A 14,497-nucleotide genomic window follows, 5' to 3' on the forward strand; every position below is an offset into this window, starting at 1 on the left:
CTGGGCTCTAAGAGTTGATGCCTTTGTAGATTCCTAAAGCTACCTTCTCTCTGCCCTAAAAAGTTAAACATTGAACATCTGTAAAAGAATCCTCCACACACAACAAAATTATCTAGGACCTAGAATTATAAGCAAAAGCCTATTGGCAGAAGAATGGCTAAAGCACTTCCTCAACATGTTCCATTCAGCCTCCACATTAAAGTGGAATCCTCAGACTTTTAAATGTTTGTTCAAGTCTTTTCAATTTCAGTTTGATGATAAAATGGGGGTACTCATACACACACACACACACACACACACACACACACACACATATATATCTGTTCCATCATGTTTAAGTTCCATCATGATTAAGGGTAGATAAATAAAGAAGTCTTGTTTTCATGGGCATTCAAAATATTTTTTAAAAAAGGATAGATAAAGAGATAATAGGATTAAAATACAACAGGAAGAATTTGGGATACATATACATACAAACATGGAACATTTATACAGTGTTTTATATATATTCTGTAAAGTATCTCAGGAAGAACAAGCTACTTGTACCCAATGCACTTTGACTCCTCTTAAAGACTTCGAGTGCTATTGTTGCTCAGTTGTTTCATCTGTGTCCAAATCATCATCATCATCATCAACATCATCATCTTCTTTCATCCTTCTTCTCTGCCTTCTCCTCCTCCTTCTTCTCTTTTGACATGTATTTATTTATTTATTATATCTTTTTATTTGCAAGTTATATGCATGGATAATTTTATAGCATTGACAATTGCCAAACCTTTCGTTCCAATTTTTCCCCTCCTTCCTCCTACCCCTTCCCCCAGATGGCAGGTTGACCAATAGACATGTATTTATTTTTTAACTAAGATTATAGCAATTTGTCCAATTGTATTTTTTATTTTACTTAAAAGTAACATTTATAATACTTACTTCACTCTAACAGAGGTAATACAACTCTTATTTAAAAAAAAACCCACAACAAAACAAAAAACTTCTCTTCTTTAAGGCATCTTAAGGACTCCAAAATACATATTGCATTTAGAATAAAAAAAAGATTTAGTAGTATTTAAAAATTTACTCATTATACTGATATTCATTAGAACATATCAAGTTTACCAAATATATTTCATAAAGAACTAGACATTAATGTATCCAAAGATTTACTATATAAAGCCTTCCTGAAGACATAGCATGATTCTTTTTGAATGTTGTCCTGAAATTCTAGGTTTTTGGTTTTATTTTCCCTAAGGCAACAAGCTAATGAAAACTACATTTTGTTGCTCTCATGTTTTTATATTCTTTATAAGTAATAGAACATCAAGCTCAATAGTCAAGACACTGAAGGAGGCCTATTTAGCAAGCACATTGGAAGGCCTTGGGATAGAGATCTCCAGCTACTCATAGATTATAGTTTGCACCATAGTATGGATAGGAGAACTATAGTGATGCTCAACAAACCTGAGATGATCACCTTTGCACTATTTATGATTAAATCTATGGTGTCCCACAATCCAATTGTTCCACTTTAACTGGCTAATGCTTAATTTAAGGTCATGGAGCTTATACTCATTCTCAAGGAATAAAAACTTTTTGAAATTTTCATGCAAGTTAAAAAAAAACTTGGCATTATGGGACTCTGCTTGGAGGTATCCAATTTCTTTCTCTCTTCAGTGACAGGAAGATTTACTACCTGAGTTAGCTCTTCTTGCATAGGATAGAAAAACAGATCTCTCTGGTTAAGTGACAACTGATGTCTCCTTTTATATCTAAGAGAACTTTATTTGTGGCAAGCCTAAACTCTTAAATCATTCAGATATACTAATAGATGGGGACATTAATATGGCCATGTCAAACAACTCATTCTGCACTGGATTCTGTTGATTTTGGAGACAAGTAAAATTCACAGAAATCCATATTTCTCTTGTTGGGAGCAACTAGAGACTGAAGCAAAGTAATCATAACTATTTCAATCCACTTGTGACTTTTTCTAAATTCAAACTATAAATGAAAAGTGAAGGAATATGGAGATTCTAGGTGGCTCATGCGCTCAGTGGAGAAAGAAAAAGAAATTGTTCAGAGTCTAGCAAAACACACTTGAGTACACTTGACACACTTGACATCCAGGGAAGATGGTCCAGATTAAGCAGTAGATCCATTGATTGAAAAATTATTGTGATTTGGCCCCAAGAGGATTGTTGGTTCTGGGCATATAGTGTGAAGATTTGGCCAGTGCTGTAGAGACAACTTCTATCAGACTTAGGAATCCCTGCCTATGTATATGCTTTATAAAGTCTTTTCAAGAAACACAGGGCTCTTGAGTCATGTAGCCTCAGTGCCCCAGGAAGAAGGGAGTTAAGATCTTGACAGGACACGGAGGGAGAACAGAGCTATTTTTTCCATCTAAAGGCTGATCTAGAGGCAGAGGCTTTGAGACTCAAGGCTAAGGCGAAGTAGAAGGATGAATCTGTTGGTCATTTCCACAGGTTGAAGCATTTTAACAAGACCCATATTTCCCCATGCCTGAAGTGCTTTATCATTTTTCAGGTAATCTTACATTTGAATAAACTGAAGCAAACATGGTTAAGTGACTTGACCAGGCTCACACAGCTATTAAGTGTCTGAGACCAGATTTGAACTTTTTTTTAATAATAACTTTTTATTGATAGAACTCATGCCAGGGTAATTTTTTACAACATTATCCCTTGCATTCACTTCTGTCCAGATTTGAATTTAAGAAGATGAGTCTTCCTGACAGAGCTCTATGGACTATGGTGCTACTTAGCTGCCCAGTTTTAGGATGGTGCAGTAGTTAGAACTTTGGACTTGGAATCAGGAAGACCTCAGTTGAAATACAGCCTTATATAATTACTGTGTAACCTGGGCAAGTTATTTGATCTCTGTTTGCCTCAGTTTTCTCATCTGTAAAATGGGGATATTAGAACCCCACTTCCCAGAGTTTGTTGTGAGGATCAAATGAGATAATAATTGTAAAGTTCTTAGCATAATACCTTGCACATAGTAGGTGCCATATAAAAATGTTTTGGTATTATTTTTGTTAATTGCTATCATTATCATTATCATCATCATCATCTCCTCTCTGTCTCTTATCTCTGTTTCTCTCACAGCTGGGGCTGGATCCATAACCCCTCATACCTTTTCACACCCACTTCTGGCAGTTAGGATATTTCCCTGAAGGAGAGTCAAATGGCTACTATCTTAGTTCTCAGAGTCCTATAGTGATCCTTGTGAATGTCAGTATCCACTGATATTATAGCTCAGGAAACAACATCAGTGTAATTCCCATTAATAAATATGCCATCAATATTCACTTAATCTTAACAAAATATTTCAAGAAAAGGCAAAACAAAGCCATAAGATTTATATAACATTCCATCCATAAACCTCAATTATACTCTTTCACTAATGTACATGGTGCCTGTGGGGAGAAAAAGTGCACAGCTGAAGTCCCAGGGGAGGAAAAAACATGTGGTAGGATAGGGTAAAATTGTGCACATATGGCCAAGGCAATTTGTAACTCTGAAAAAATAGAATTTGGCACTCTCTTCCTGTCTCTGAAATTGTCCATAGAAGTTCTTTTACGAGATTAGGTTCTGTATTGACTAGATATTTCCACTGCTAAGCTGAATGGGTTCTAACACTTCATGTGTTAGCATGACATCTCATGGACTAATCAGTCCCCTGGACTTTTTTTCTGATCCTCTGCCTCCAAGTCCTCTACTCAACTGGCTTTACTAATTTTTTTAAAAAGACGATTACAGTCACTGTACACCTAGTCTCATTCTTAGCCAATGCCTTCAGTTGAAGTATTGTTTAGGAAATGGAAATAATCTTTTTCCTAAAATTGGAAAAACCTTCTCCGACTATACTTCTTTATAGAAATACAAAATGTACTTCATGCCCTCATCACCTCTCATATGGACTATTTCCATAGCCTCCTATTTGTTCTCCCTGCCTCATCTTTTTTTTTTTTTTTAAAGCTTTTTATTTACAAAACATATGCATGTGTAAATTTTCAACTTTTACCCTTGCAAAACTTTTTGTTCCAGATTTTTCCCTCCTTCCCCATCCTGACTTTCCCTTGGCAGATAGATTCACAAATATTTTATACTATTGACAGTTATTTGAAATGGAATTTCTCTTTGTATCTCTTGCTGTTGGATTTTGTTAGTGATGTATAAAAAATGCTGATATTTATGTGGGTTTATTTTGTATCCTGCAACTTTGCTAAAGTTGTGGATTATTTCTAATAGTTTTTTAGTTGATCCTCTAGGATTCTCTAAGTATACCATTATATCATCTGCTAAGAGTGATAAATGGTTCCAGTTTATCACCATTACATATGATGCCTACTGATGGCTTTAAATAGATACTACTGACTATTTTAAGTAAAAGTCCATTTATTCCTATCCTCTCTAGTGTTTTTAATAGGAATGGGTATTGGAGTTTATCAAATGCTTTTTCTGGATCTATTGAGATAATCATATGTTTTTTGTTAATTTGGTTATTAATAAAGCTAATTATGTTAACAGTTTTCCTAATATTGAACCAGCCCTGCATTCCTGGTATAATCTTACTTGGTCATAGTATATTATTCTAGGGATGACTTTCTATAATCACTTTGCTAAGATTTTATTTAAGATTCATGCATCAATATTCATTAGAGAGATTAGTCTATAATTTTCTTTCTCTGTTTTCATCCTACCTGGTTTAGGTATCACTACCATGTCTGTATCATAAAAGGATTCTGGTAGGAGTCCTTCATTCCCTATTTTTAAAATAGTTTATATGATATTAGAGTTAATTGTTCTTTAAATGTTTGGTAGAATTCACATGTAAATTCATTTGGTCCTGGGGATTTTTTCTTAGGGAGTTGGTTAATAACTTGTTCTATTTCTTTTTCTAAAATGGAATTATTTAAGTAATTCATTTCCTTTTCTGTTAATCTGGGAAATCCACATTTTTGTAGGTATTCCTCCATTTTACTTAGGTTATTAAATTTATTGGCACAAAGTTGCCTGCCCCAAGTCTTTACCTTTCTCCAAACAATTCTCCATACAAATTCCAAAAACATGTTTGGCCACATCATTCCTTACTAAATAAACTTCATGAAATTCTTATCTCTCAGATCAAGTGCAGACTTCTTTGCTTTGCATTTGAAACTCTTTTAAATGTGATTTCCATATATATTCTATTCTTACCAGGTAATTGTTTATCATTCTCATTTGTGTACCTGTTTATTCAGATAAAGTGGTTTTGCCATTCATCCTTCATTTCCCACACTTCATATTTTACCTTTGTGTTTGTGTAGAGGCTGCCTCCCTCTCCCATTCCCATTATTCCTCCTGGAATAATCTCTTTCCTACTAATATCCTTTTAGAATTCCTCATTTCCTTTACCTCTTCAATCTTTGCCTGCCTATTTTCTATGCAACTCTTTTCCATATCCATCCAAAAATCTTCCACAAGTACCGAGTCCATATGATTTTCTTAGACTTCCTCCAGATACATGGAAATTTTATGAATTCTGATGGAATATCTGATAGTCACTGTCACCATGTGATGGGCCCATCTTTTTATTTTTTTCTTCCATGATATGGACAAATTTTGTACTTCCTCCAGGATCTCAATGGATGTTCCCCTTAAAGTAGGTGCTTCCTTTATGCTTGTCAAATTGAACTGAATTCAAATCATTCCTTATTGTTCTTCATTGCTATTATACAGAATTCATATATTGTACAAAGATGAAAGAAAGGAGAAGTGATAGAAAAATGAATTAAATTTAAAATGAAGTCAGGGAACTATAAGGAATTAATAAGTGAAAGCTTTAATTGGTTTTAAACTAAGCAGAGATAGTTCCCATAAATTCAAAGTTATTATTAATAAAAGAAAACTCAGCAGACTCTGAGAACATTGCCAATTTACTTTCTGACTTTTAACTTTATTTCTTTCATAATGTGGAGTTATGAACTCAATTGCTTCTTTTCCATGAGCCCATTTGGAGGCAGTGAGGTGGAGTGGGAAAGTGCTAGTTTTGGAGTCAGGAAGAACTCAGTTTGAAGCCCATCTTTGACACTTACCACCTGGATGACCCTGAATTAATTACTTTACCTTGGGAAGACAGATGGGGTGAAAGATTAGATGATCTCTAAGGTCTCTTCCAGAACAGTTAGGTAGTGCTGCAGTAAATGGTGCTTGGCTTGGAGTCAGACTTATTTTACTGAGTGCAAATATGGTCTCAGATATTTACTAGTAGTGTGACCATGGACAAGTCCTTTAACTCTGTTTCCCTTAGTTTCCTCATCTATAAAATGAACCCGAGAAGAAATTGACATATCACTCTAGCATCTTTGCTAAGAAAATCTCAAATGGGGTCATGAAGAATCAGGCATAACTGAAAAATAATTGACAAAAGTTTCTTCTAGCCTTCCATGCTATGGTTCTAAGCTCTATAATTATTGATCCACAAGGAGCAATAATAGGGAAAAACCTTTCGCCTATAGTATGTATGTATCTGTCTGCATTCATGGCAGCCTTGGGGTTATCAAAATATTTGAGTTTCTTTCTTTTCTCCTTAAAAATGCCTTATTGGAACATATCCATCAATCATGATCTCCAGCAGCAGATATGAGCAGCCATTATTTGGTTCATTTTTAAATTTCATATGATTCATACTGACATGCATAAATATAATAATTCCCTTACTTTTATTAGAGAAAGGATTTGCAGTGGGGGGACCTCACTCCCTCTTTGTGTTGGTTATTTTATTCTCATTATCTGATGAAAATGCTGCCTTAACCTCTTTATTATATCTTTAATCATTCATTCAACTAACATTTATAAAATAGCCCCTATATGCAAAGTCCTGTGCTCTGTCAAGGATTGGTGATTTCATCAGTTTGGAAGAACTCAAAACGTAAAATACTTTATTAATATAGGAAGGTTGGAACGAAGAGAAGGAAGAGAGGAATGAAGGAAGGAAGAAGGAAAGGGAGGAGAGAAAAAGGAAGGAGGAAAAGAAAAAAGAAGAGAGGGAAAGGAAAAAAAGAAAAGGAAGGAAGAAAGGAAGGAAGAAAAAAGAAAGGAAAAAAAGGAAGAAGAGAGGGAAGGAAGGAGAAAAATGAAAGCAGAAAGGAAAAAAGAGAAGGAAGGAAGGAGGGAGGAAGAGAAGGAAGGAATAAAGAAGAAAGGCTAGAGGGGAAGGAAGAAGGAAGAGTGGAAGGAAGGAAAGGAGAGGAAGTAAAGAGAGAAGGAATAAAAGAAAGAAAAAAATTCTGGTCTCTTAGGGAAGGTAAAGTGAGAAAGAGTTAGGTAGGCATAAGGAGATCGCTCCCAAATTGATTTTTCTAAAGCATAGGTCTGACCATATCACCCCTAATTCCCATTAAGATGAAAAATAAATTTTAAGTACTCTGTCATTGTTAATCCTTTACAACTTGGCCCTTTCTGACATTTCTCAGTTTCTTCTTCTTTATCTCTTCTAAGTACTCTTTGATTTGTTTTTTTTCCTGTTTCTTGTAAGAGCCACTTCATCCCATGTGCATTTGTGCCTTTAACCAGGTTTGCCTCCCCCATCCCTGGAATACCCTTTCCTCCCCTTTCTGCCATCTGGCTTCCTTGGATTTCTTGAAGACTCAACTGAAATCCTTTCCTTTTCTCTTTTACTCCCATTGCAGTGCCTTTCCTGAGATTATCTTCCATTTTCATTGCATATATCTTCAATGTACAATTTGTATGTTGCTTCCTTCATTAGGACAGAAATCCTTGATAGAAAGGCACTATATTTTTATCTTTCTGTGTGTCCCTAGCACTTATCTCAGTGTTTGACACAAAGGAGTGCTTAAATGATTTAAGATCAGAAAAAAGGGGAAATAAGGTGAATAATTAGGCAAAATTTGATTATTGGATTAATGCTAGTGAGTTGCTTATATTCTTATATAACAGGAATGCACCACTATAAATACGCTATAAATATATGCGTTAATATAAGTTCAATTTAAAGCCAATGTGGCAAAAAGTGTCATTCCAATGGGAGAAAAGGCTGGAGATTCACCATAAATAAATTAAACCTTGGTTGATTTGAGCCCCCAGTCAGCAAAGAGACATAACAAACAAATTAGTAAAGAATAGAAGACAAATGACTGAGGATCTCAAGGGAAAATGTTGGAAAGAACTGCAGAAAAGTATGTTATGTTTGTATTTCTGCTTGTGGCCAATATACACCAATTGCAAATTGGTCTGCAATCCAAGGGAAAAAAAAAAAACAACAAGAAAGGGCTAGATGTGCCCTTTTCTATTCCGTGGATTATTATGATGAATGACTCTTTCTAATTTAAATTTCTTTATCTTTCATATGTGAAGAGTTTGGTTTCTGAAAGTAGCAGAAAAAAAACTTTTGTAATGAAAAATTGATTAAAATCTAAGTGTGAAGATACTCAGTTTCATAGATAAAAATGTAGAGACATGTACTCTTAAGAGAACCAAAGAACTGCTTTTCAGATGAATGTGTTAAAAGATCCAATTTGAGGTCAAAGAGCAATAAGGATGTACAGCTCAATTTGCATATGCCTTTTTTTTTGAGCTTTAAAGATTGTAAAAGAAACAACTGGTTGGAGATTATATGGAGAATAAATAAAGGTTACTTACATTCATAACTACAGAAAGGAATATTTCTTGGCTTTTTTTCTTCTAAGGAAAGGATAAGTCACTGACAACCAGGAGATTCTGATTTAGAACATTAGAAGCAATTAAAAAAGCAGTAGGGGAGACAGCTGAAAAGAAGGCTACATCTGCTGTGGCAGAAACTTGCTGATCAAACAAGGTACATTGGCACGTATCTTTGTTAAAAGAAATTCTGGATCAATTTCTGAAAACCCCATTGGACTCTACTAGAGTTTGAACTATCATCTTCCTGTGTCATCTCTAGTATAAGAGATGAAAAGTTTTTTTTAGAAGTGCCTGGTAGCTTTTTCCTGCTCAGTCTGGTTTGAGAGGAGAAACAGAGTGACTTTGATCTTATTAAATAATGAAAAATCTTGCAGAGGAGCATCGTCTCTCCCCTTTCCCAGAGAATCAAACTGAAGAATTTTTAAGATCTGCTTTGCTTTTAGAAGCAACTGAGCAGTGATTGGACAAAACAGAATTTTCTTCAGTGAAAAAAAATGGAGGGGCTTGTCTTCTTTGCCCAGAGAGCCGATATGAAGAATGTTGTTTTTCTCTGGCTTAAGGGAACTGTTTGCTGGTAAAATAATATAATACTTTCTCTATTAAGATATTTCTTTACTGTGTGACCACAGTTTCTCAAGTGAAAATAATAAGCAATTACCTCATAGTATAGTAGTGAGGATCAAATGAGATAATATTTTTAAAGGGTTTAGGACACAATAAATATTTTTTTTTTTTGGTTTTTTTTCTCTCTTAAGAGTGATTATGAGTTTTAAAAAAACTAATCATTATTTCATTAACTTAAATGCAAGAGAAGAGTAGATATGATCTATAAGAGAACAACAGGGATCAAAAAAAGTAGCAGAGAAGTGATTACCAATGGTATATATTGTTTCTAAAGGGATTTGTTGTTGTTCAGTCATTTCAGTCATGTCTGAGACCCCATTTGGGGTTTTCTTGGTAAACATACTAGAATGGTTTGCCATTTCCTTCTTCAGTGCATTTGACAAATGGGGAAATGAGGCAAACAGGGTTAAATGTTGCTCAGGGTCACAGAACTGTAAATATCTGAGGGTTGGATTTGAATCCAGGCTTCTCTGACATCAGATCTGGCACTCTTTCTACATCTTCATCTATTTTCTCTTTATTCTGAAAGAATAACAATAAAACCTTCATTTCAGAACTATGCATTGCCATAAGGACATGGCTATCCTCATGTGCCTCACTGCCAGATTTCTACAATTGCATAAGCTCATTATCTCCTATGGATATTATATGTATTATGGGATATTATGAGCCATGTTCATGGGTGGACTCTGATATTTTGTTTTATATTAAATATGTAGTACTGTAATTATTTTTCCTTTTGTCATTAAATAAATATTTTGTGTTTAAGAGCTAAGGATGCTATGGTGACTGGTTTTCATATAAATGGAAAGCCCACAAGGAGATAGTCAGAAACTATAGTGGTAAATTGCAGGACAATTTCCCTTCTCTCTCACCAGAATTACTCCCAGGATCTTGGTTCAGTTATTATATTGTAACTATGAGGTATTAATTATTCTTTGGGAACCACAGAGCTACCAGTTTGAGAAAAGATTCAGTTTAGGTAGACAAGCTAGAGAATAAGCATGGAAATCATGTCACACTCAGGTAATACTTTAAAGAATGAAAAAAGTACTTCAGGAAGGAAACAAAGAAGAAAGAAGAAAAATGGTATTAAATAAGTATTAAATTGTAAATGGGGACTTGAGTTCAAATCCCACCTCTGAGATTTTAAGACCTATTTGAACCTGGGGTAGTTTCTTCATCCATAAAAGGAGGGGATTAGAGTAGTTGATTTGTAGTGTACCTGTCAGTCTTAAATCTAATTTAAATCTAGATCTTGATTTGTTTCAGATGGGAGACTGGAGGAGGGTTAGTGGATCTAAGGGATTATGCGTATATAACCTATATCAGATTGCTTTCTGTGTTGGGAAGGGGGAGGGTAAGGGAAGGAGGGAGAAAAAATTGAATCACAAAGTTTCACAAAACAAATTTTATTTTTTCAAATACTATTGAGGGGGAAAACTAGTAGATCTAAGTAAGGACTATGAATACTTGGAGCCAGGTAATATAAATGAGAATTATCCAGGGGGAGAATTGAACCGTCTCAGGAAGAAATAGGTTTTTTGGTATTGTAAGAGATGGTGGGGCTAACCTCAGATACCATCATATTAAGGAGGGGTCATCCAATATTGGTCAGAAGGAGAAAAGGCAAATCACAGTGAATGATGACTTTCTGAAGAGTAATTGTCAACATGTCATAAACAATAAAAGGTCTGCTCGTTTTCCAGGGCATGTGTCCAGGATAAGAAAGAAAATCTTCCAAAGCTTGTAAAACCTGATGACGATGATCCATATATCTTGAAAAGTGAATTCATCAGAAAGAATTGAAATTATATTGCAAATGATATGAAATCATGGGGTAAAAATGGAGAGCCTTAGTTTTAAGTTCACAGATAGAGGTTTATTCATTACTGTCAATGGATAGTAGGATATAAAGGAGAGAGTAAGGCAATTTCGAAGATGAAAAACTTTTAAAAAGAGCCCATGTGATAATGGAACATGGACTTTTGTAAGTTTACAATATAGAAATAATAGCCTCTTGGTCTGGAATAAAGTGTATTTCTCTATCAATGACCAGTAAAAATATGGAACTTTGTGAATCTGAGTTACAAGGCTCCAATCTGAAAATTGAGGGAGAAGAAGAAAAACTACTGCCAAAAACTATAATGCTTAATGATGGAAGAAGGTATAGATGACAGTTGAGACTTAAGGAGAATTAAGACCACTAATTCATAAAAGACAATAATCAAGAAGAAAACCATTTTCTAATTGGTGGACTTTGTACATAGTTCTTGAAAATCCAAAAAAAGTACTTCTATGAATTTGAGGGCTTCTAGGGGAATTTTTCTTCCAAAGATAAGAGGTTATACTTTGATTCTTATAATTTTTTAGATATACCACTGTAGCACTGACATTATATGGCTGCACCCCCTTCACCCACCTCTCCAATACTTTGTTAATCGTATCTGCCCCATTTGTTTTCCAGTTATACATAATCTTGGTGATATATTTTATGTGGAATTTCTCACACATCCTCACCTACACACACACACACACACACACACTACTCTCTCTCTCTCTTTCCTCTCTCTCTCTCCCTCCTCTCTCTCTCTTTCCCCTCTCTCTCTCTCTCTCATCTCTCTCTCTTATTTCTAAACTATTCTTCAGAGATTGAGGTGACACTAGATAATATCACTAGAATATTATTGCTTTTTTAAAAGATGCTGTTTTGAATCATTGTTTGAAAAATAAAAAACCCAATAAAACTCCATTCATTCAATAATATTAAATATTATATTTTACTCCTATTTTCTTTCCCAAAATTGCAAAAGCAATTTCTGGCAACATTTAAATAAGCTTGTTGTTGTTTTTATTATAAACTGACATATGTTTTCTATCAGGTACTTTTGATTAATCTCTATCCTTCAAGTAAGGATGGAGAACAGTTTTTTTTTTAAAACAGTGAACTGAAATCTGATGCAAAGGCATGGACTGTTATTGTCAAACTGTCCACATACAGAAATGGTGAGCACAGGGCTCCATGAAATTTTTATGACATGAAGAATTGCCAACACCATTGCTGCAAGAAAGGTGTATGCTTTTTCTCTACGGTGATTATGTGAGCACATTACAAAGAAATCCAGTGTTTTCATGAATGATATTGGTGCATTCTTCTAATTCAATTCATTGAACATCCATGTTCACATTCAAAAAAAGAATCATCCTATATGAAATGTTTGCTTTACTTATTTAATTGATCACTGGATTATTTTAAGTTGCCTTTTTCCAGATGTTTATTTTTATTCTTATTTTGTGAAATTGCTAGAATAATTGGAAAAAAAGTACTAAAAACATGCAAGATTAACTTAAAATTTATAATCCAATTTAACATATCTATGGTCTCATCTATGGGGGTACTCTCTCCTCTAAAATGGAGTACAATTCCAGTCACGACCTCATACTGTGCAATTCCTGTCCATATTGGCCAATAGATATTCCATGGAAGCTCTACCAAGCCTATTAAAAACATAATCTCAGCTTCATTCCTGTCAAGTCACATTTATGTACTAGCTTCTGTGTGCTAGGAATTGTGCTAAGAACTGAAGATATAAAGGTAGAAGAGACAAAGTCCCTGATCTCAAGGAGAATACATCTTATTGTGGGGACAAAACAGATACACAGAATCCAGGTATCTACATAAGTGCCTACAAAATAATTTGAGAATAGAGAGGCTTCTATCAGGTAGGAGAAGGAAGGTGAGAAAATATCAATTTTCTTGTGTAGGTTTTTTAATCATTCACTAGATATTTAGTAAGCACCTGCTATATGCTATATGCTAAACTCTAGGGATTCAGAAATCTCCTTCTCTTAAGGGAATGACCAAGTCTAATGAATTCTATTGATCATTTCATGTATCCATCCTATTACTCTACACTTAAATGCCAATGACCTAAACTGAAGGTCTTTTCACCTCTTATTTGGTCTATTTTAACAGCCTTGTTATTGAGCTCTGGGCTTTGAGGCTTTTCCTTCTCCATTCTTCCCTGTATACAGGTTTTACAAATGATCTTCCTAAGGCATTGTTTCTACTACGTCATTCACTCTAAAAACAAAAATAGAACAAAAATTCCTCGATTCTTCATTTTCTCTAGGATAAATTAATCTATAAAAAGAGGCCATATTTTTGGGTCATATTTTTTCATATCTTCCTATGTGGAACACAAATTATAAATGTAAAAAATACTAATCACATCCTTTAGAGATGTTAATGTAATGAAGTAGTAGTTAATGAAAATACAGATCTCAGTTCAGACCTGATAACAATATGCTGAATGAATGTGTTAATTGGTAAATTATATATTGAAAAAACTACATGAAGGAAAATAATATGAGAAAACAAACTACATTTGAAGAAAGCAGATAACACCATTTTCAGGTGAAACATTATCTCTTTAAAAACATTTCTTACCAATTTGTATAAAGAAAAATGTAAAATTAAAAAATATATATTAAAAAAGGAATGGATAGAATGAATGAGCAGGATCAGGAGAACACAGCAATACAATATTGTATACAATAATACAGCAATCTTAAGAACAATTTTGAGGGAATAAGCCATTATGATTAAATACCCAAATTAACTACAAATGACACATGAAAGAAGACACAAACCCCTAAATTGGAGGGTATTTATCCCACTAACTCTTAGTTAACAGCTAAGCACCTTAACTTTTTGGCTTCAATTTATTAACCTGGTAAAAAGAGATACTTATTCTCTGTCTTTGAATTTACAGTTCAATGCTTAACCTCAGTCATTTTACCTATGTTCATTACTCGATGACTTTTCTCTACTAATCACAAAGACATCGGAACTCTTTATCTACTATTCGGTGCTTGAGCAGGCATAATCGGTACTGCTCTGAGTCTCCTTAACCGAGCAGAGCTTGGCCAGCCCGGAACTCTGATCGGTGATGATCAAATCTACAACGTGATTGTCACAGCCCATGCCTTTGTAATAATCTTCTTTATGGTTATACCTATCATAATCGGAGGCTTCGGTAACTGACTAGTACCACTAATGATCGGAGCCCCTGATATAGCATTTCCCCGAATGAATAACATGAGTTTCTGGCTGCTCCCTCCATCATTCCTTCTTCTTCTGGCATCCTCAACAGTCGAAGCAGGTGCTGGAACAGGGTGAACAGTCTACC

The 14,497-nt window shown here is 34.6% G+C and overlaps 1 pseudogene; it reads right to left on the reverse strand.

The window, feature by feature from the left end:
- Nucleotides 1–1,254: 1,254 nt before the first annotated feature.
- LOC127541493 (growth/differentiation factor 9-like) lies at nt 1,255–14,292 on the reverse strand (annotated as a pseudogene).
- Nucleotides 14,293–14,497: the final 205 nt, after the last annotated feature.

This window comes from Antechinus flavipes, chromosome 6, assembly GCF_016432865.1.
Source record: "Antechinus flavipes isolate AdamAnt ecotype Samford, QLD, Australia chromosome 6, AdamAnt_v2, whole genome shotgun sequence".
Taxonomy (NCBI): domain Eukaryota; kingdom Metazoa; phylum Chordata; class Mammalia; order Dasyuromorphia; family Dasyuridae; genus Antechinus; species Antechinus flavipes.